Genomic DNA, 20,569 nt, shown 5'->3' on the forward strand with positions numbered 1-20,569 from the left:
TACCCCCACAAGTCTCTGTACGTGTTTTTCAAACAAAGGAAGTCAAAACTAAAAGTAACAAGTGTCATTTATTGTTAAGGCTTCAAGAAAGTATAACAAAGGACAGGAAATCTGAAATTAAATCTGAAAATCTGCCCTCACCTAGGCAATTCTGCTTGTTCTCACAATCCTGTGAGTGAATGAGAAAGCAGCACCCAGGCCTTGACTCTCCAGCATCTTACTGATTGAAGGGTGTTTGTGGTAAACACAAGGCATTGGGGGGTTGCTGTCCTGTGATCGGATTCCAACCTCCTCTTCTCCCCAATTACTCCCAGTGTGGGCAAGAAGAGGAGGAATTTTGTTGGCATTTCTGGCCCAGAGGTATGTCACAATCCAGGAAATACAGCAAAACTTGTGTGGCCCTTTTAAAAACCAAAAATCAATCAATCAATCTCTCTCTCTCTCTCTCTCTCTCTCTCTCTCTCTCTCTCTCTCTCTCTCTCTCTCTCTCTCTCTCTCTCTCTCACACACACACACACACACACACAGAGTCACACACACAGAGTCACACAGCTTGAAATGGAATTATAGAGTGCTACTTCCTGAAGTATAAAAGAATCCCATCTAATTATAGAAATAATTTAGAACTATGAATTTCAAGGGATAAAGGTGGTAAATATAACATCTAAAAAAATTTCGGGGTCAAAGAAATGCAAACCTGGGTAAAAAAATACTAAGTTGAATTAGCAACATTTTTGTTTTTCTCTGTGTAAGAAAAAAGGCAGCAGGGCAAAGTGGAGAGAAATCTAGTCTTTCCATAAGCAAGCTCTGAGTTTAAGTTCCGAATGACAGGTGCCCTTGGCAATTTTCTTTGCAATCACTTGTAACTGCCCATCTACATTGGTGTGAATTGATGGGAATTTCTCTCCATCAATGAATGTTTGAACCAAAAATAAAAAGGAAGAGGAAGAATAATTTATGCAAACTTGGCCTTCTCTTAAGGATGTCCATGATCTTCCTCATTTATTGTTGAATTCCTTCTGGAATAGCAGGCACTGAGTACACTGGCCTAATTATAGCCCAAGGAAGGGAAGGACTCCAAAAAACCTACAAAGGATCATCAGAAAGTAATAATTGGCTGAAGGACACCATGGGGTAGCCATCACTGTGGATACCAGGTTAATGGACAGCCCCCTTCCTTATTCTAGTGTAACTTGTGGGCAGCATTTAAAAAATATTTGGCTATGGATAGAAAGCATCCCTTGTGTGTTTGACAGAAATATATGTTTGTAAGTGTGACTCTATCATAATCCAGGCCATTAGCCAGTCTATAAATGAACTAGAAAGAGGACAAAAGACTTGAAATCAAACAAAAACCTTAGGTTGGCATTCCAGCTCTGCTACAGACTGTCCCTTGGGTGAAGAAGTTTAACTGGTAGACTTGGGAGTCAGGAAGACCTGGTTTCAAAATGTGGTTCAGACACTTAACAATGTGACACTAGGTAGATCACTCAACCTCAGTTTCTTCACCTGTAAAATGGGCACTTAGTGTTGAGGATCAAATTAGATAATATGTGAAACGTGCTTTGCAAAATATAAAATGCTATGTAAATGAGTATTAGTATTATAAAATATTATTTAGTCACTTGATGTCAAGTCTGTAATTTAAAATTCCTGCTGAACTCGGTGGTTGTATGTTAAAGTTAGTGAAGGCCAACTATAATGGGAAGTCAGTTTGGAGATGGAAAAATCAAAAGTCTAAGTAAAAAACTTCCCCCCAAAAAAGTCAGAAAGTCAAAAGCATCTGTAAGTTGGGGAAGGGCCCTGCCTGGCTTGGCCTGAACTCAAAGGTAAGAGTTGGGGAAGCCGCAGAGACCCTTATTAGATTCAAGGGAGAAAAATCCAGTCATCTCATGTTAAGACACACATATGCTCTCCTGAATTTTATCATCTGGAGAATTTAAAGCCTTGGCAGCCTCAACTCTGAGTGCAAAATTGGTCCAAACTGTCCTGGCAGAGATGTGATGTGGCTGACAGAGAGCTGCCCTCAAAGAAAAGGAGACCTGGGCTCAAGACCCGCCTCTGAGGGGCAGCTACATGGCACAGTGGGTAAAGCACCGGCCCTGGATTCAGGAGGACCTGAGTTCAAACTCAGACACTTGACATTTACTAGCTGTGTGACCCTGGGCAAGTCACTTAACCCCAACTGCCTCACAAAACAACAACAACAAAAAAAACACAAACATACAAAAAAGACCCGCCTCTGACCTGCACTGGCTGGCTTGGTGACCCTGGGCAAGTCACTTAACCTCAATTGCCTCACAAAACAAAAAACCAAACCAAAACAAAACAACAACAACAACAACAACAACAACAACAACAACAAAACAAACAAAAAAGACCCGCCTCTGACCTGCACAGGCTGGCTTGGTGACTCTGGGCAAGTCATTGCCTCTTAGGGCTCCTGGCTGACTCTACAAGATCCCAGAGAAAGAGACAATCAGTATGAGTGGGCACTTTAGACAAATGGGCGGAGAGTCCCAGTTGCATCAGAGGGAAAGTGATCAGAGCCATCAAGCCACAACAAAGAGAGGGCACCACTTCCTAGATAGCTTAACAATGGCACAAGGCACAGAAAGGGAAGATCCCTCAAGTGCCTAGATGGGAAACTCCTACAGAGCTTCTTTTAATGAAGCAAAGGCCAAGTAAGTGTAGGCTGGTCCTGGAAGGGGGGGGGGTGGTCTCCTCTCAAAACTTAGCCTGTAGGGGCAGCTAGATGGTGCAGTGGATAGAGCACCGTCCCTGGATTCAGGAGGACCTGAGTTCAAATCCGGCCTCAGACACTTAACACTTACTAGCTGTGTGACCCTGGGCAAGTCACTCAACCCCAATTGCCCCGCAAAAAAACAAAAACAAAAACAAAAACTTAGCCTGTGGATGTTTTTCTCCTTGGACTTGTCCAATCACATGATAATAATAGCCAGCATTTATATAGAGTGCTTACTAGATACTAGATACGAGGCACTGTGTGTGCTAAGGGCTTTACAAATTCATCTCATTGATCCTCACAATAACCCTGTGAGGTGGGTGCTATTATTTACAGATGAGGACACTGAAGCAGGCAGGGGTTGTGACTTGCCCAGGGTCATGCAGTTAGTAAGTGTCCAAGGCTGCTTTTGAATTCAGGTCTTCCACCGCTCTCAATCCACTGTGCCAGATGTATTATAGCAGGGATGCTTTTCATGTATGGGTAGGACTGGATAAGCACTGAGATCCTGGCCAACTAGCTCAGTTCTGTGCCTTGAGGAACACTGAGGTCCATGGCTTGGCCTCTCACTCTTGCCACTTCAGGGGAATGGGCCAATCAGCATGGGTTATCTTCATGCTAGTAAACTGGATTGTTGAAACAAGGCTGTCCTGGGAGGTTTGAGATTCCTGCTCACAGGGGCTCTTCATGGAGGCTCGATGACCCCTTGGGGGGATGGAACGTCATAGCAATAATTCCTTTCATATACAGATTGGATTAGATGGCTACTGGGGCCATTCCACATCTGTGATTCTATGTTTGATTCCATGTAATCCTTGTGTCATCTCCTATGTTAACAATATCTTGATCTACTACTAGTGGGCAGTCAATAGGTATAGTTTAGGGCCAGGCTGGGAGAGTTTTTCTCTGCCATCCTCGCCATCACTCTTCTTTTGGACAATGAAAATATGGCCGCCATTTTTTCATTGGATGCACTGCCAAGCACAGCGAGCCTCGTAGGTCCTCAGGTTATCTAGAGCCAGCTCCTACAGATAATGCCCCAAATAAGGGCTTGATTTGTATTCTGCTTATTGTCTCCACTTAAGAATATGATGCCAAAAAGGTTAATAATACAAATTAAACTTAGGAGTGAGTATTGTGTAGTTTTTAAGTGAACCAGTTGTTAAACATTTCCCAGTACAGTTTGTGCTTATAACCCACTTGAGAATGGGAAATTAGGATAATAGCTGACATTTGCAAAATGCTTTAGGTCTTCCCGAGTAGTCTAGTCCTCTGTCTACGGAGCTACCTGTCTACATGCCGGGGAAATATGTGCCAGAGACGGTATTCTGAACGAAGCTCCTCCGATGGCAAATCCAGGCTTCTGTATGACTGCAAGGAACCTAGTTTGTCTGACCCTTATGAGTTCATAAGGGTCATGAGGAAGAATGAAATATGAAACCAACTTTCCTAAGAGAAAGAATGTCAGATTCCTCAGTCTTCCCAGAACTCTGTAGGCTCTCATTCCAAAAACCCAAGCAAAGACCATGGCCTCAGACACTACTGAACCTGAAATAGATTTCTGTCCTGATCCTAATCAAAAGAAGACATCTTATCCCTGTCCTGAATCGGCCTTTGGCTCCATTTTATGGAATTTATTATTATTTGTGATTGTATATATATGTATATATATATATATACCCTATATCAGATTGCTTGCCATCTTGGGGCTAAAGGGGAGGGAAGGGAGAGAGGGAGAAAAATTTGGAATTCAAAATTTTATAAAAACAAGTGCTGAAAACTAGCTTTACATGTAACTGAAAAAATAAAATACTATTAAGATTGAAAAAAAGGGGCAGCTAGGTGGCGCAGTGGATAGAGCACTGGCCCTGGATTCAGGAGGACCTGAGTTCAAATCCGACCTCAGATACTTAACACTTACTAGCTGTGTGACCCTGGGCAAGTCATTTAACCCCAAATGCCCCGCAAAAAAAAAAAAAAAAGGAAGAAGATTGAAAAAATATTATTATCATCATTATCATCATTATTATTTTAAGGGTCTAAATTGGGGGGGGCATTATTTCAATCGGCCTCATAACCACAAACTTTTTTGATTTGCCTAATTGCGTGCTTCCCTCCCAATTATTGAGAGAAGGAAAGCCAACAGGTTTGCGAAAAGCTCAGGAGACAAAAGGACATAGGAAGTGCGCCCCGTGAGTTATGACAAGAATTACAGCTACATTTCTCCTTGACACACCCTTCATGGGCACTGACTCTGGGAGAAGGTAAGATACCCCTGGCTGTTCTCCTTAGCAAGGGTCTGTATCTCCTCCCTTCCTTGAGAATCTCATGGCCCTAATGATCAATGCTGCCAAGGTCTCAAATCCCTATCTTTATTTCTGATCTGGCTTTTTAGATCTCTCTAACAGAGGCATTAGTGAACAAAGGGAATCAGAAGATCTGGGTTCAAATCTTGCTTCAGACATGTGCTGTGTGACCATGTACAAATCACTTCACTTCTTGGGGCCCCAGAAAACTCCCTAAGAATATATGGAACAATATTTATAGATGCTCTTTACGTGGTAGCAAGGAATTGGAAGTTGAGGGGGTGCCCATCAATTGGGGAATGGCTGGACAAGTTGTGGTATATGAATACAATGGAATACTATTGTGCTGTAAGAAATGATGAGCAGGAGGAGTTCAGAGAAACCTGGAGGGTCTTACGTGAGCTGATGATGAGTGAGATGAGCAGAACCAGAAGAACATTGTACACAGTATCATCAACATTGAGTGTTGACCTGTTGTGATGGACTATATTCTTCTCACCAATGCAATGGTACAGAAGAGTTCCAGGGAACTCATGATAGAAGAGGATCTCCAAATCCAAGAAAAAAAAAAAAGAACTGTGGAGTATAGATGCTGATTGAACCATACTATTTCTTTTGTTTTGGGTACTGGGTTTTTTTTTTTTTTTTGAGGTTTTGCATCACTGCTCTGATTTTTTCTCTTGTAACAGGATTAATGCAGAAATAGGATTAATGTTATTATGTGTATATATATATATGTGTGTATATATATGTATATGTATATAGATATATAGATATAACCTATATCAGATTGCTTGCTGTCTAGGGGAGGGGGGAGGGAGGGGAGGGAGAGAGAAAAATCTTAAATTGTAAAGCTTGTATAAACGAAAGTTGAGAACTATTTTTACATGTAATGGAAAAATAAAATACCTTATATGGAAAAAAAAAGAATATATGGAACAGGGGGCAGCTAGGTGGCGCAATGGATAAAGTACCGGCCCTGGATTCAGGAGGACCTGAGTTCAAATTCGGCCTCAGACACTTGACACTTACTAGCTGTGTGACCCTGGGCAAGTCACTTAACCCTCATTGCCCTGCAAAAAAGAAAGAAAGAAAGAAAGAAAGAAAGAAAGAAAGAAAGAAAGAAAGAAAGAAAGAAAGAAAGAAAGAAAGAAGAGAGAGAGAGAGAGAGAGAGAAGGAAGGAAGGAAGGAAGGAAGGAAGGAAGGAAGGAAGGAAGGAAGGAAGGAAGGAAGGAAGGAAGGAAGGAAGGAAGGAAGAAAGAAAGACTATAAGGAACAGATGAATTAATGAGTTGCAAGGGGAGGGGAGAAGGAACTTTCCATGTCAGAAGTTCTCTACACACTGGTAAAATCACACGTCTGGGACACCATGAAGACAAAAAGAAATTTAAAAATCTCCAGCTGGATTGTTTTTTTTTGGGGGGGGGGACGGGGGGACTATAATTTCATCCACTTCAGGGATCTTTTACCAAATGTATACTGTAACTTAAGTCTTAAAAAGGTACCTTGGATATTGAGAGATCAAGTTAAATCCACAAATATTAGTAAGGTTTATTCTGTGCCAGTCACTGTGCTGAGAGTTAGAAAAACAAAAATAAAAACAGAAAGACAGTCCCTGCTCTCAAGAAGTTTGCATTCTATTAGGGAAGAGAACTCCAAAAAATGAAACTGAAAGGGGCTTGAGGTTGCGGGAGGGGAGGAAGAGAGGGTTCCTTCTTTGGGGCAAGGTGGAGAAAGTCCAGAGAGTTAAGAAAAAAGACCGGGAAGATGAATGAAGACAGGGACTGGCCTGGGCACTTTCCTTTAAATGGAGGTTCTAGTAAGGAGGGGCCCAAAAGACTGAACGTTCTTTCAGAGGGAGAAAACCAGGAGGGGGGGGGCGAATTTTCAAGGCCAGGAGGCCCCAGGGGCTGAATGAACTTCCAGGAATAAGAAGGCTGCTCTGGCACAGTGAGAACAATTTGAGTCAGAAATAGAGCCCAGAGAGGAATGAAGACTAAGATATATATACAGCAGCAGACCAAAGCCCAGGCCTCCGGGCCTCCACCTGAATATTCCATTAAGAAAGGGACTCCTCATTTCCCTTCATCTTGACTTGGCTGAGTTTCGTTCATGGTAGAACCATTTTTCCAATGCATTCTCTCTGGAACCCTCTTAGGCTTTCGATTCAATCTTTAAGAGAGTGATTGTGATCCGACCCTATTTACTTTGGGACCTTAAGCAAGTGACTTCACTTGGGGAGGGGAGGGGCATCTCAGTTATCTATAGAGTGAGACCCTTGTCTACGATCCTTTCTACTTCTAAATCTACATTTACTGAACTCAACTCAACAACATTGAGGGGGCCGAGCAAATAGGGTGCGGGATCAGGAAACGAACGAGAGGAACCAACCAGTTATCTCACGTATTATCCAGAAGCCTCTTAGCTGTGCACCATGAAAGTCTTCACGAAGAAAATCGGATGCTCACCAGAGCCTTCTAATGCAGCATAACAGAAAATGAAACCGACTATCATAACAGACAACAAATGCAGCAGACATTTCATTTCAGAAATGTCTGCATGGCTTGGTTCCTCCAGCCTGCAGGAGAAGCATGTCATCTGCCTTTCTGGAGATGACAGCTCGGTCGATTTTCATCCGGATTTCAGCAAAGGAGGTGGAAACAACAGGGCTTGGGGAAGCAAGGAGGTAAAAATCCAACCAGTGGCCAAGTACAACTGGGAAAAGAAATACCAGATGTCTCTGCCCCCATCAGACCCCAAAAGGGCTGTGGGAAATGTCAATCAATATTAAATTGGAAGAAATTATAAAAATAAGCAATCACAGTGCAAATAGATCAGGTGTCAAAAGCCCACGCTGACATCACTCTCATACATGAATTCATACAATGGTTAGAGCAGACCCAGGCTATGTCATGGAGCTCTTGAAGTTGATGAACCCCTGCTCACTACTGTTTGTTTGTCTGTCTGTTTTAATACATAAAAATAGAGAGGATTATAAAGGAAACCAATTATGTTGAAAAAATCAGGAAAAAATGAAGTACACAATTGTGTTTCCATATTAATTTTTCTTCAATAGGTAAATATTACATAATGCTTGAGTGATGCTGTTATTGTTCAGTTGTTTTCAGTCATTCCTGACTCTTCATGACCCCATTGGAGGTTTTCTTGGCAAGGGTACTGCAGGGGTTTGCCATTTCCTTCTCCAGCTCATTTTACGGATGAAGAAACTGAGACAAACAGGGTGAAGTGACATGTGCAGGGTCACACAGCTAATAAGTGTCGGAGGTCACATTTGAACTCAGGAAGATGAGTCATCCTGACAACAGGCCTGGCACTCTATCCACTATGCCACCTGGCTGCCTATAATCCCTGTATGCTTTAAAAAATATATTACCTTGGGGCAGCTAGGTGGCGCAGTGGATAGAGCACTGGCCCTGGAGTCAGGAGGACCTGAGTTCAAATCCAGCCTCAGACACTTTACACACTTACTAGCTGTGTGACCCTGGGCAAGTCACGTAACCCCAATTGCCTCACCAAAAAAAAAAAATACTTTGAAATGATTTCATCAGTGTGGTTATTTCTACCATCTATGCTGATCATTTTAAAAGAAAACATAACTGACATGGGAATGTGGCTTAAAGGGTTTTTGCAAAGCAATAAACATCTGGGCCATCTCCAGTCGTCCTGATGTCTATCTTGCCACTGGACCCAGAAGGCTCTGGAGGAGAGAGTGAGATTGGTGACCCTGCACAGCTCTGCCTCCTTTAAATCCAGTTCAGTGCAGGTCAGGACATCATGAACAAAGGACAAACAACAACAGACACGCACTAGCTCATCTGAGCCTCACAAATTTCCCAAGAGGTAGGTGCTAACTGCTATCATTAGTATTATTGAGACAGATAAGGAACCGAGATCGGCAAATTGGAAGAACATTCTTGCCCAAGAATACATGGCTCATTCATGTCAGAAGTGCGATTCAAATACAGGTCAGCTTGGCTCTAAGGCCATCTGGGCCATTTGAATGGGACTCTGGGAAGAAAGATGAGTAAACTGCACCTCTTCCAAATACAACACAGAAGTCATGCCCTGAGCCTCCAGGTTTTGAAAATGTTCGTGAGAGATTAAGGAGGGGGCGTGGCTACCCGGGGGCATGGCTGCAGCTTCTCTGTGTCTCTCCGTGCTCCTCACCTTCAACAGGTCCAAATAACTAAAGATACCCTATGAGTCACAAAGCCTCAAAAGGAGCGGAAAGGGGCAGCTAGGTGGCGCAGTGGATAGAGCACTGGCCCTGGATTCAGGAGGACCTGAGTTCAAATCCGACCTCAGACACTTGACACTTACTAGCTGTGTGACCCTGTTAATCCTCATTGCCCCACCCCCCCCAAAAAAAGGAATGGAAAAAGTGTTTTGAGTCATCCCTTATTACTCTATATGACACCTGCTGTCCCAGCATCTTTGCAACAAGACTACAAAAGACTAATATAGATGAATGAATGAATGAATGAATGAATGAATGAATGAATGAATGAATGAATGAATGAATGAAAGGAAAGTTTCCCAGGAGAGGTGTTAAAAACAAAACAAAACCCTGTCTGAATCAATGCAGATTTAAAAAAAAAAAACTAATTGGGGAGGAGGGGAGGGAAGAGGAAGTGAAAAGCACCTGCGCATTTAATTTTCACAGGCATCCCACAAGACCACAAGTCTCCAAAACACCCTTCTAGGTTCCTGCAAAGGAAAAACACCCCATGGCTTGATCACACAACACTTGGGGGGGGGAGGGAAGGGGAAAACAGGAAATAAACCAACCTCTCAAAGACATTGCAAGTCTTCATAAAGAATAAATTCCATAAGAAAGCTTTTTTCTTCACCTTTTAGTGCCAGTTTTTCCTTCTAGAATTAATTTATTTCACTTTGTAGGTGAATTGAGTGAAAAAAATAAATCCAGTGACTTATCCAGAGCCATAGGGCACTCCTGGGGCAGACAGAAATTACCAACAATAACAATAATAATCAATAATAATTGATAATATTTCCATAGCACACTAAATTTTGAAGCATTTTATGTGTGCACTCTAATTTACTTCTCAATTATCACTGGCATTTTACAGGTGAAGAAATCTGTCAGTCACACCGATAAGTAAATATCTGAGGCTGGATTTGAACTGGGCTCTTCCTGACTCCAAGTCCAGCCCTTCCCATCCTTTCTGCTGCCTGTACAATGTTAAATTTTTCCTTTGATTTCAACTGGATCAGCCATATTACTCCATTTACATCCTAAGTCACACAAGATGATTTCTGGTTGCATTTCCTTATTCAAGATTTGTTCGAGACAAGCACTCAGTAAAAAAAAATATTTCTCAAACACAATCCAACAAATATTGCCTACTGTGCACAAAAAAAAAATAGCTAGAACATAGGACACTCTGAGACAAGTCATGGGAGGTCTGTCAGCAAAGTTCCTAAGAAGACTTAATTGAGGTAGCATTTGAACTTGACTTTTATGAATGGGATTTCAATGGGCTGAGATAAGAATGGAGAGAATTTGCAGCATCTGAAAGTTAAAATATGAACTTGAAGGCCACATAATCCAACCAAAGCACAATTGAAAGAATCCCCTTTATATGAGAGCCAAAAAATGGCCATCCAGCCTTGGCTTAAAGACCCCCATTGAATGGTTATCCATGACCTCCCAATGCAGCCCATTTAACTTTTGAAAATTATAATGATGAGGAAAGTTTCCTTACGTCAAATCTAAATCTTCCTCTTGCAAGTGCTACCCAGTTGCCCTCCTAGTTCTGCTCTCTGGAGCTAAGCAAAACAACCTTGATCTTTCTTTCACAAGACATTTTTTAAAATACTTGAAGATGATGGGGCAAGCTAGGTGGCACTCTGGATAAAGCACTGGCCCTGGATTCAGGAGGACCTGAGTTCAAATCCAGTCTCTGACACTTGATACTTACTAGCTGTGTGACCCTGGGCAAGTCACTTAACTCCAATTGCCTCACCAAAACAAACAAACAAAAGAACAATTTGAAGATGGTTACTATTCTCCCTGGTCTTCTCTTCTCCAAATGAAATATCCCTAGTACTTTTAAGCATTCCCACACTGGCAAGATCTTAAGTCTCTTCACCATTCTGATTGCCTTCCTCTACCATACCAATGTCCTTCCTATGAGAGGCAGCTAGGGGACTAGATAGAGAGCTGGGACTAGAGGCAGGAAGACCTGAATTCAAATCCAGCCTCAGACACTTCCTGACTGTAACCCTGGGCAAGTCTCCTAAGCTAAATGGAGACCATAGCAGCACCTTCCTGAGCAGGGTTGTTGTAAGGATCCAGTGAGGGGAGAGGTTACTGCAATAGCTTAGGTATGAGATAATAAAGGCGTGAATGGGTGGGGCAGCGGTGGAAGCAGCATATTTGAAAAGCTGAAATCATCTCATTGTGCTCGTTTCCACTCCTGGTGATTAAGTTCCTTTTACAAACATATTAGGGCACTGGGACTTGGAGGAAAACATCTCCGAAAAACTGAATTTTGAGCAGACAGGAGCGGACTAATGAAAAATGACCCCCCCAAAAAAAAAACAAAAACAAAAAAACCCCACTTGTAAGGGATGGACTACTGGGGAAGAAAAGCCCAGAAAGGGAGATGGCCAAGGCAGAAAACAAAGGGAGGAAGAGAGTCCAGGATTGAGGCCAGGAACGAAATGTTCAGTATTCAAACCCTGCTTCCAATCCTTACAAGCTGTAACAAAGGGGCAAGAGTCATTTAAACTCCCTAAGCCTCACTTTCTATATCTGCAAAATGGGGATAATTATACATAAAGTATCTAGGGTTGTTCTAAGTATTAATAGTGGCATTGTTTTGGTCAAGCTCTGTATAAAGGCCTGCTCCTATCACTACCTGGAAGGATTATTGTGAGAATCAAATTAAGAAAATGGATGTGGGGGTAGCTAGGTGGTGCAATGGATAGAGCACCAGCCTTGGATTCAGGAGGACCTGAGTTCAAATCCAGCCTCAGACCCTTGACACTTACTAGCTGTATGACCCTGGGCAAGTCACTTAACCCCAACTGCCTCACCAAAAAAGAAAAGAAAAGAAAAGAAAATGGATGTGACAGTGTTTTGTGATCCTGGGTCATTCAGGACAGGCAGGGTAGTACTATAATCACCTGAGAACAAGGAGGAGGATATGGGCAGTGCTTATTTCAGCCACCACATCAACAAATATCATTACCAAGAGGCTGGCCCTGGTAACTGGAAAGGTAAGAGAAAAAATGAAAAACAAAAAACAAAAAACACCAAAAACCCTATGATTAACAACAAAAAACCCCAACCCTACATTAGTCAATCTGTGGAAGAGAAAATAGTAAACAGACTGAATATTGTAAACAAATTCTTCTTAAAAGATACTAAAATAAGGTACAGGAGACAAAAGAAATGGGGAACAAGGGGTCAAAAATTGGACTCCATCCAAAAAAATGTCTCAATGTATTCTGATTCCTTGAACTGATTCATTGAACAAATGCCATTCAGTTGAAATCCAACCTCAGACACTTAATTAACTATGGCTGTGGGGAAAGTCACATAACCTGTCTGCCTCAGTTTCCTCAACTGTAAAATGAAGATAATAATAGCTCCTACCTCCTAGGGCTGTTTTTAGGATCAAATGAAGTAAGTGCTTTGTTATCTTTAAAGTGCTATATAAGGGAAATGTTTGCTATGTCCTCACATGTATAATTAATAACCTAATTCTTGCCTTCTCTAGGGGTGGGGGGGAGGGGCAGGAGAGGAGAAACTGGAACTCAAAATGTTTAAAACCAATATTAGAAATTGCTTTAGGGGCGGCTAGGTGGCGCAGTGGATAAAGCACCGGCCCTGGATTCAGGAGTACCTGAGTTCAAATCCGGCCTCAGACATTTGGCACTTACTAGCAGTGTGACCTGCAAAAACAAAACAAAACAAAAAGAAATTGCTTTAAGTGTAATTGGGAAATTTAATGTAATTAAAGTACTTTAAAAATAAAGCTCTACATTAGTGCTAGCTTTTATTATGATTAATAAATGTTTTTTACTCTAATACATATACAAATGTATATATACTATGTGTGTGTATTTATATACATATGCATATATATATATTTGCACATATATATGCACACATATATCACTGTGGTTGGTGGCCTGGGGAATATAAAAATGTAACCTGTGCATGTGCATGTGCATGTGAATGAGGGGAGGAGATGGGGAGAGAGAATCCACACAGGACCTCAATGTGATACACTCCCAGTATGGAAATTCCTTCAGCTGATATAGATCTGCAGCTAACTCAGTTTACAGAGGTGACCTGCTACCCCAGGGTGAAGTGACTTCTTCTCCCACATTACACCGACCAATATGGTGAATGGGGGGGTCAAAACTCAAATCCAGGCCTTACTTTTCTCCAAGAGACCTTATATGTGGCAAGAACAGGACTTGAGGGCTGGGCAAGATTTGGATCAGAGAATTAGCTTATAAAGCGAACTCATTTATGAGAGTTTATAATCACCCTCCCCCACTTGCTTCATGGGGCATCTTTCCCTGATGACCCTGCTAGCAGCTATGTACAGCTGAGACTCAACAAAGCTGTTGATTCACAACTCAAGAACAAGTGGGAAGACTTTGAATAAATAAATCCCAGAGGAAAAATTCCTGCATTCCATTTACAGAAACTTAAGCTTCTCCACTGATCCATTTGCATCATTCTGAATTTATATTCTGGTAGTAAACTTCTATTTAAGCTGTGAAAGAACTTTGATGGTTTATAAGGAGTGCCAGAAAATTAAGAAGGAAAAAATATGGTTATCAGAAGATGCTGTTGGTGATAGTAGTAGCAGCAGCAGTAACAGTAGTAATAGTAGTAGCAGTAGCAATAACAGTAGTAGCAAAAACAGTAACAGTAGTAGTAGTGGTTAGTAATAGTAGTAGTATAAGTAACAATAATAGTAGTGGCAGCAACCATAACAGTAGTTGTGGTGGTGGTGGTGGTGGTAGTAGTGGTAGTATCAGTAGTAATAATAGTAGTAGTAGCAACAGTATCAGTAACAGTAATAGAGGTAGCAGTAGTAACAGTAATAAGAGTAGTAGTAGTAGCAGCAGCAGCAATAGTAGTGGTAGTAGTAGCAGTAGTAGTAATAGTACTAGTAGTAGCAGCAGCAGCTAAGCAAACTTAGGCAGAGTTAGGTTAAGTGACTAGCCCAGGGTCACACCCTTAATAAGTGTCTGCCAGTAACAACAACGAAAAAAGTGTCTGAATCAGGATTTGAACTCAGGTCTAAATCTAAGTCCAGCTCTTTATCCCTTGGACCATCTAGGTGCCAGGAAAGAGCTATGTGTTATTGGGCAAATGTGTGACATTAATTTATTTGAGCTATAAACCTCTCTGAGCCTCAGTTCAGCATCTTAGAACCCTTAGTAAAGTCAAAATTTGATAAACTCAAAGAATCAAAATGCCTGACTTGGAGACCTGAGTGGCTTGTGATAAACCTCTATGCAAACAGATTCTCCATATTTCCAACGTTCCAATAGATGACAGTCTCCTTTCAGAAGACAGACCCATATTTCTTGTTGATGACTGAAGTCCCTTCCTTCCACCCCTACAGCTCCTGGTTGACCAAAAAATGCCAGCATTAAAAATTCAACATAAACTATCTAGTGCAATTCAGGGGAAAAACCAGAAGAACCTAGGCTCAGATCTAGACTCTGGTACATAATATGCAAGCCGAGGCAATTCTATGGTCTCTGCATCTCAGTTTTCCCATCATATATGGGGTAGGTTGGTCTAAATCAGGGCTTCTTCAAACTTTTCCATTCAACCCCTTTTTGCCTGAGAAATTTTTGCATGATCCTGGGTATATAGGTATATAAAATAGGTAAACAAATCAAAATTGACTGCCAAATTTTTCGTGAGCCCCGCCCCCCCATTCAGTTACGCAATCTCATATTGGGTCATGACCCACAGTTTAAGAAGCTTTGGTCTAAATCATCTCTAGCTAAATTTCCTTCCAGCTCTATATACATGGTCCCAGTATCCCTCCAGGTCTCAATCCTAACAGGATTTTAGGGGCAGCGAGGTGGTGTAATGGATAGAGCACTAGCCCTGCAGTCAGGAGGACACAAATTCAAATCTTACCTCAGACACTTACTAGCTGTGTGACCCTGGGCAAGTCACTTAACCCCAGGGTCATCTCCAGTCATCCTGATTGTCCTGATATATCTATATCTATATCTATATCTTGCCACTGGACCTAGATAGCTTTGGAGGAGAGAGTGAGGTTAGTGACCCTTGCACAGCCCTCCTTCACTTCAATCCAATTCAGTGCGAGTCATGACATCACCCTGATATCATGATCCTCTTCGAAAATGAAGAATAAACAACAAAAACAATAATAACAATTTTAAAGAACCATTGTGGGGCAGCTAGGTGACACAGTGGATAGAGCACTGGCCCTGGAGTCAGGAGTACCTGAGTTTAAATCTGGCCTCGGACACTTGACACTTACTGGCTGTGTGACCCTGGGCAAGTCACTTAACCTCAATTGTCTCACTAGAAAAAAAAAAAAAGAAGAAGAACCATTGTGATATTTAGATTTAGCAATGTTAAAACCCTACTGGATGGACTTAAAATTCACAACAAATCTGAGGTTTCACTTCACACTCAACAAAGTGACAAAGAATAGAAGATGACAAGTGATAGAAACAGTCGACATTGGAGGGCATGTGGACAGAGAGACACACTACTTCCTCACTGGTGGAAGGACGAATTGGTCCAACAATTCTGGAATGAAATTTGGAATTGAGAAGTCACTGAAATGCCCCTAACCTTTGACTCAGATTTTCCACTACTGGGTAAACACCACAAGAAGGTCATAACAAAATAATTTAAAAAGAAAAGGAAAGGTCCCAAATTTAGCAAAATACTCACTGCAACATTTTTGAGGGCAATAAAGAAATGGAAACAAAAGAGATGGAGTATCATTGCATTGTGGGAATCGATGAACATGACTTCAGAGAATCAGGAAAAGAAGTACACTGCAAAGCATCCACCACGTTAACGGCAGGACCAGCCACCAAACCAAAAATGCTCAGAAGTGAGACTAACCAAGCCTGGCTCCAAAAATGATCTCTGAGGAGGTCCCCTGATCACACCCCTTTCTTTGCAGACATGAGGAACTAGGGCTGTGGAATACTAGGTATGAGAGATTTTGTTCATATGGGGAGGAGGAGAAGAATGTAGGTTATTGGAAATGTAGGGGATATAAAAATGAAAGAAACCCCCCAAATTTACTTTGAGAAATAGAAAAACTCCAAATTTCACAACAATGATTGCCAGCCAGCCATGGCCCAGTCCTACAGTTCGGAAGGCTCTCCAAATGGCATTTATGGGGTGTCTACTCCATGCCAAGCAGAATGGGTGTGTGGGATAGAACGACAAGGGCAGGGATGGTACGGTTCCGCCCTTCCTCCCAGAGGCAGTAGCTTGTCTTTTTGTTGAGTATTTTAAGAAGGCTGGTTAAGAAATTTCTGAAAGAGAATAAACACTAGTTGTGACCATGCCGGTTTCCCTCTTTGTCTCCACCAAGGTATTCTCAGGGGGTGACTTCCTGTTTTCCTTACGATGTTTTTGGAAATTCCAAGAAAGCTCTGGAGGGCAAAGTCACATTCCTTTCTTTTCCCTGAGTATAACAAATGTAAACATAGTCTTGAACTTGTGGATGCCTCAAGGATATAGGATTCAGTCTTAAGGAATCTTCCTTGAAGCCTCCTTCCCATCTACAAGATATCTTGGTCTTGAGGGGTTATAGAGCTGTTGTAATCAATCCAAAAATTCATCCTTAGATGGACAACCTGGAATCCGATGGACCTCTGAGGTTCATCTGTTAATTACTAGGTGAGTCCTTGGAGAATCATCTGGGATAGGGGGGTGTATGTAAGGCCTTTCTATCTTGGTAGGAATTTGTGCGCCTAATGGGTGCTCCAAGGGGCCAAGGGCTATTTCATTTGTCCTTGTATCCTCTGCACACAATAATGTGCTTGGCATACAGTAGGTGCTAAATAAATGCTTGTTGACTGACTGACTGGCACAACCTCAAAGAACCCCAAACCCCTTCCCCAATATGAGGAAACATTAGAGAAGGATGCTGGCAGGGAAGATGGCACCTCCTCCATTTGTGGCTCATGTACAGAACTTCACAGGACCTCGATCTCATTGAAATAAGGAGCTATAAACTACCCAGCAGCTGCTCCCACTAAAAACCGAGTAAAAAAATTAAGTAAGACAGTTTTGACTGTCCTAAAGCTATGGCAATCTAAGGCTGATGTGTGATCTCACCTGGCGCACACACTGACACTCTCCAATCCAACCACACTGACCTACTTCCTATTCCTTGAATACCACACTCCCTTTTCTCATCTTTCTGCTTTCTCTCAGGCTGTGCCCCATGCTTGGAATGCTATTCCTCCTCACCTCAATGTCTTCAAGTCCCTGGGGTTCCCTTCAATAATAATGCTACTCAAAAAAAAAAAAAAGAAAAAGAAAAAAGAATGCTACTCAGAACAAATATTTATATAACACTTCAAGATTTACAAAGCACTTTAGAGAATGCTTTGATCCTCCAACAACCCTAGGAGGTAGGTACTACTGTGATCCAAATTTTGAAAAATGGAGAAATTGAGGCTGAGTGAGATTAAGTATCCCGCTTGTCCAAGGTCACACAGCTAGTAAAGCCATCTGAGTCAGAAAGACCTCAGTTTAAATCCTACTTCAATGTCCAATGCTATATCCACTGCACATTTAGCTCAAATCCCATTTTCTGCAAGAGTCCACTCTCAGTCTCCCATTTTACAACATATTCTGGTGGCTGGGGTTGCGTTTTAGTCTTGAGACCCCATCTGGGATTTTCTTAGCAAAGATACTGGAGGGGTTTGCCATTTCCTTCTCCAATTCATTTTACAGATGAGGAAACTGAGGTAAACAGGGTGAAGTGACTTGCCCAGGGTCACAGGGCTAGTAAGTATCTGAGGCCAGATTTGAACTCAGGTTTTCCTGACCCCAAGGCCAGTGCTCTATTCACTGGACTACCAAGTTGCCTAATTATTCTATTAGAAACAGACAAAGCTGCTTCCTTCCCCCACCTTCTTCACAGGAATACCTTCAGAAAGGAGTGATCAGAGAGGAATTAAAAGGTGTTAAAAAATGATTCTCCCAGGGTAAGCTAAAAGTTAAGGACCATTGTTCCAGTCCAAGAAGTAAACTAAACAGTAACTTCAACTCTCTCCCTTTGCTCAGTCTTAACTATAAAATCTTCCCTTATTCAATAATTTTATAAATTTAAGATTTTGAAATAACTTCTGTTCTCAGAGCAGGGGCTCTTAACCTGGAGTCCATGAATTTATTTTAATGTTTTGATAACTGTACCTGAATAACTGGTTTCCTTTGCAATCCTATTTGAGGCATTTCAAAGCCTTTGGAGACGGGGTCCATGGGCTTTTCACCAGCAGCTGATTCCAATGTGAGAGGACTGTCTCCAAGCCTAAGATAAGGATACCGTTTCCCTCTAATCAGAACATTCCTTAGATTTAGACAAAATCAGCTTTTAAAAATTATTTCTTTCAGGTTTGTGGTCCCAACAATACAGTGCTAATGTTTTCTTGACTACCTTCTGAAATTACTTTCGATCTACTCCATTATTTAACTTGTATGTAACCATGTCTTTACAATCTCTCTCTCTCTCTCTCTCTCTCTCTCTCTCTCTCTCTCTCTCTCTCTCTCTCTCTCTCTCTCTCTCTCTCTCTCTCTCTCTCTCATTGGTATGTAAGCTTTTTGTGGGCAAGGTTCCGTCTTTCGAGGTACCCTCAGCAGTGCCTGGCACATATTAAATGCACAATAAATGCTTGTTGACTGACCTATTTACTCATCCAACTGTCTTTATTTTGCCTCACGCAGTAATAGTGGCTTTAACATCATGGAAGATTCAATTCCAGTTTCTGACATATTAAGCAACCCCAGGCAATGTTCCAGGGGCAAAAATGTCTACACAGTTCACTATAGTATGGAAATCAAGATAATGAAAATAGCAGCTGACATTCCTATAACTCCTTAATGGTTCCGAAGTACTTTACATATATTTTCCCATTTGATCCTCAATGGACTTACACTTATAATTATTCCCATTTAACAGATGAGCAAACTGAAAGCCAGAGAGATTAACTGACTTTATAAATCATTCAAATCAACCATCAAGTACCCAGGAAGCGCTAGGTCTAAGATACAGTCAAAAGGGAATCTTGTTGCCCTCAAAAGAACTTACTAATTTATTTTTAAAACTCAGGATTTTGCATTCTGGTTGAGAAGACCACATGTACTGCTATTTACTGAGAATAGGTATCACAGGCTGGATCTGAATTCTGGTCTCTCTTGACTTCTAGAACACACCTCAATCCTGAAGATTTTCACTGAGAAATTACCTCTGTCAATTATTCTTCAGTCGGCTTGCTCTTAAAACTTTCCCCGATGTTTCCTATGGTAATGGATGCTTGGACAGCACTACAGTTAGTCACCATGCCCCCCAGCTGAGAGCCTCCTCCTCACCAAGTCCCCCTCCACTTTCTTGATGGCATCTTGTAATCATTCACTAAGCCTGACTTTGGACTCAGCCACAAAACAGAGGGAAGTGTATCTGCATTGAGTCACCACCTCTTTGTCCTGGCTCTCCAGCTGGGGACTACCAAACAGGGCTTCTCTCCCAGGTACCATAGCCCTGGGCACGGAAAAGATCCCAAGGCTTTTCCTTCCAATGGATCTTTCACTGAATCCAAACCTCGGAGTCAAGATGAGGGCACAAGATATGCTTCTTACACATAATAGGTGAGACTGTGGTGAAGTCATTACCCTAAATGACCTAAGTATCTCAGGGGTTATGAATTATATACAGATTTCTTATTGTTGTTCCTACCATAGTGGAGGTTTCCTTGGCAAAGATACTGGAGTGGTTTGCCATTTCCTTCTCCAGCGCATTTTGCCCAATTGAGACAAACAGGGTTAAGTGACTTGTCCAGGGTCACAAAACTAGTGTCTGAGGCTGAATTTGAACTCAAGGTTTCCTGACTCCAGTGCCCTAATATATGGACAGCTGCTGATAAATTCAGATAACAAAACATGCAGACCCTGACCTTAAGGAATTTATAATCTACCATGAAGATGCAACATTACACCAAATAACTGTCCCATCACCAGCCTTCCAGCTGATCCCATTCGCTCTAGAGCTTAGCAGTACCTGATACACAGTAGACACTTAATAAATGTTGAACCACATTCTTCTTCTTCTTTTTTTTTTTTTTTTTTGGTGAGGCAATTGGGGTTAAGTGACTTGCCTAGGGTCACTCAGCTAGTACATGTTAAGTGTCTGAGGCCGGATTTGAACTCAGGTCCTCCTGACTCCAGGGCCAGTGCTCTATCCACTGTGACAGCTAGCTGCC

The 20,569-nt window shown here is 41.8% G+C and overlaps 1 protein-coding gene across 1 annotated transcript in view; it reads right to left on the bottom strand.

The window, feature by feature from the left end:
- Positions 1–20,569, bottom strand: part of TGFBR2 (transforming growth factor beta receptor 2) — a 90,944-nt gene that overhangs the window by 59,753 nt on the left and 10,622 nt on the right. The window lies entirely within an intron of this gene.

The sequence above is a fragment of the Dromiciops gliroides genome, chromosome 5 (assembly GCF_019393635.1).
Source record: "Dromiciops gliroides isolate mDroGli1 chromosome 5, mDroGli1.pri, whole genome shotgun sequence".
Taxonomy (NCBI): domain Eukaryota; kingdom Metazoa; phylum Chordata; class Mammalia; order Microbiotheria; family Microbiotheriidae; genus Dromiciops; species Dromiciops gliroides.